Consider the following 3822-nt stretch of genomic DNA (forward strand, 5'->3'; position numbering starts at 1 on the left):
AAACCAATCGGTTGTAGATCTTGCCTCAACAGCCTCATCGCCGACACTGTTATTTCTGCTGGAGGTGATGCTGTCAGCAGCCACAGTGGAAATACTGATCGTTATAGTTGTAGTGGGGGGGGGTCTGGTGGTAGAGGAGGAGGAGGGTGTGGTGGTGGTGGTGGTGGTGCGATACACAGCGGATTCGTCGTTAAGACTGGAGGAATTACAAGTACTCTTAGAAAATCAAGTGAGGATAATCACACAAATAAACATAATGCTGTGTTCATAATACTTCGTAGTTCATGTTTACAATTGTTCTTGTAATTTTTTTTTATTTTTGGAGAAAACTTTTATCATTTACCAAGTGCAGAAATATCTTTAGTTAATTGCAGAGAAGCATTCGTTGAGTTTGAAACTTTGAAAGAGAAATTCACAGAATTACATAAAGACATTTGTTGTAATGTACTACCTAAATACGGGGGAAAATCATGCCAAAATGTAAGTAAGAATCAATGTGAAACATGGTGATTGTTCATCGCCAGAAGGAAATATATCATAATCGAATGCACGGTGATGATGTATATTTGATGCTACTTTGACTACTAATCAGGAAATTTGTGGCATCAGTAAAGATGTTATTTACTTCCTGATTACAGAAATAACCTAAAGATTTTTCTCGCTCATGAAATTTAGATTCACAGTAAAGATATCTACTCGATGCACTAAGTATTGTTTTGAAAGCTCTCGAAGACTGGAAACTGGAAGAAAGAATGTTAAAATCTTTTGAATTAGCAAAGTGTTATTAAGGTAGTATTGATAGAACAAAATTGTACAGAGAAATTAAAGATTGCATTATGTTAAGTAAAAAAATCCGATTTTTTAACCAATTGTTGCAACTAATTTGCTAACATTTATAATTTCATATTTGAAGATGCTTTCCCAAGTTTAAGCGGTTTATTTTCTCTTTTTCTTTTCTTTTCTCTTTTTTCAAAGTGTTGCTGATTTTGTTGAATGCATTCTTTGTTGCCATTTGACTGAGGAAAGGACTTTGGCAACTTGAAATTAATTCTTATATACTTGAGGATATCAATCACTCAATAACGACTTAAGTCACTTGGCAATATTAAGTATTGAAAAAAAGATCATACTTAATACATTAAGTTTTATTAGATTAATTGATGTATATATTTGCAGTTGAAAAAGCACGGAAAGTTCATATAAAGTGTAATCACAGACACTTGAATATTATCAATACAAGATGTAGATAAGTATTTGTTAAGTTTTGTGAGCTAAAAGAAATTGTTACTTGAAAACATAAGTAACATTTTATCAATCTATTTCATAATCCACGTACACCAAAAGTGATTGGTTTCTCATTTAAAACTTGAGTTTCGAAACTAGCTATATAAAAGGTATTTATATTGCATGCTTGCTAGATTACTTTAGCTAGGTGACTTTGAAGACTACTGGATTACATAAATATGAAAATGGCTATAAGTACATTTAGTAGTCTCTGCTGCCTTAGTTACAGTTGCGATGTGTTGTTATGATGCGATGAGCCGGTTGATTCGTTAGCACGCCAGGCACAATGCTTAGCAGCATTTCGTCCGTCTTTACGTTCTGAGTTCAAATTCCACCAAGATCGACTTTGTTTTTCGTCCTTTTGGGGTCGATAAAATAAGTGCTAGGTGATCACTGGGGCTGATGTAATCGACTTACACCTTCCTCGAAATTGCCAGGCTTGTACCAAAATGTGAAACCGATATTACGTGTTGTTATATAGTGACTTCATGTTAGGCTTGTGTAATGCAGTAGTTAAATCTTTATATTATTGTCATTGAATAATGAGTCACAAAACGAAGAGTCATATCTCAGAGGTGAGGGCACCAAAAGGCTCTTTGTCCTTGGGGCCTGCAAATCCTGGATACACCACCTAAAGTTGTTCAAATAAAAATTATGCCTAAAATATTTGTAACCTCTCACGTAATGTATGGTGACATGAGTTTTAGTTCCATTGTTTTTGTACAGAAATCATTCAATTATAAACAGCTCAGATTTATATGAAATCAAAAGCTATTTCTAATACATGACACATTTATTATTTCGCAGAAGTCAATATAAATTAATTATCAAACAATTTTTCAGTCAGTTTTTATTTAAAATTAATTAGTCTTAATTTCTTTTTCTTACCTACCTTGGTTTGCGCATACCTTTTTTAATTCGTCCCATAAAATACAACTGAATTTCTATGGATTTTTTTCTACATTAGCAAAGAAGTACACGTTTATGGAGTAGAAGCAATAATCGACTGAAATGATCCCACTCAAACTTATGTTATCGACGATAGAGGAATGAAATGCAAGATTAATTTCTGCAGAATATGAACTAAGAAAGTATAAGGATGACTAAAAAGTAGTGTTAAATATTTAGGATAGAATTTTCAGTACCTACCATTTCGTAGGCTTAATAAAAAATAATGATTTATGCTTTAGGAAGGCATATTTTATTGGAATCAGAAACTTTGTGGTTGCAGAAATACAAAATGAAGAACCAGTGACAAACTGAATATAAATTACCAAAACTACCTTTAGAAATTTAGATCACCTCACAATAATAGGATGAACCACAACTCCTTCCGTTATAGTTTAGCATATACACTGTAAGATTAAAAAGTCTCTTTTGCACAGTCCAATATAGTTATATATGCCAGTTCCTTTATTTTGCAGGACAAACGATTCCTGCATTTCCTGGAGTGAGCATTTCGTAAAAATGATCTCTTTCATAATAGAGCCGCAGCTCTAAGGAAATTTTCATGAAACGTCTTTTGAATATTTTCTTATAACTCTAGGTATGGGGGCAATATTTATGTAGGGGTAGGATAATTCTACCTACATAAGTCCTAACATTATATATGTGCGAGTATGTGTTTACGTGTGAACACACACACACACATATACATACATACATATACATACACACATATGTGTGTGTATTCGTACGTATATGCATATGCTTATACATACATAGATAAATATAGATATAGCTTTAATTGTAAAAAAATCATACTATAGTTTAGTAAAACAGGCTACAATTACGCAATAGACAGTTAACAAACAGAGAAACAGACAGTACAGCTACAAAATTAGCAGACGATATTTAGAATGTACAACATAGTGAAGCAGACCAATGAAAACATAGAACACTTGATTGGCAAATGAAACAATCATAAACAGCACCTTAGTAACACAATATTAGAAACAATCGAATGAGAATATTAATCATAGACACAAGAATTACATTTACTAGCCCCTGCTTACCAGCCAAGATCCTTACAGAAGACCATTTTCACCAGTGGTCTTAAGTTGCATATTAGATAAACGATAAACTCAACTCTTAGTATTCGTGTATTCTCTCTCTTTCTCTCTCACTTTCTCTCATGTTGAATATATATAACTATATATATGCGCGCACATTAAAGATCATATATAGTATATAAGCTCAAACATGAGACTTATTCGCCCACTCCACTTTACACACCTATAGTTAATTTGGGGATGGTAGAAATTTCGAGAATTCTCTCCCTTACTTCACTTGAAAATAATTTTCATTAACCTAATCCTAATGTGTTGTTTTCTCGTTCAGTATTTTCTTCGCGTTGAAAGTTCATTTAGGAAATTTTCCAATATCATTTGATATGTATATTTACATAATATATGTGTGTGCATATACATATATAATATGCATGTATAATCATATATACATACATATAGATAAGTATTGATACACACACACATATATATACATATGTATATACGTATGTATATATATATGCATATATAT

Source organism: Octopus bimaculoides, chromosome 2 (genome assembly GCF_001194135.2).
Source record: "Octopus bimaculoides isolate UCB-OBI-ISO-001 chromosome 2, ASM119413v2, whole genome shotgun sequence".
NCBI lineage: Eukaryota > Metazoa > Mollusca > Cephalopoda > Octopoda > Octopodidae > Octopus > Octopus bimaculoides.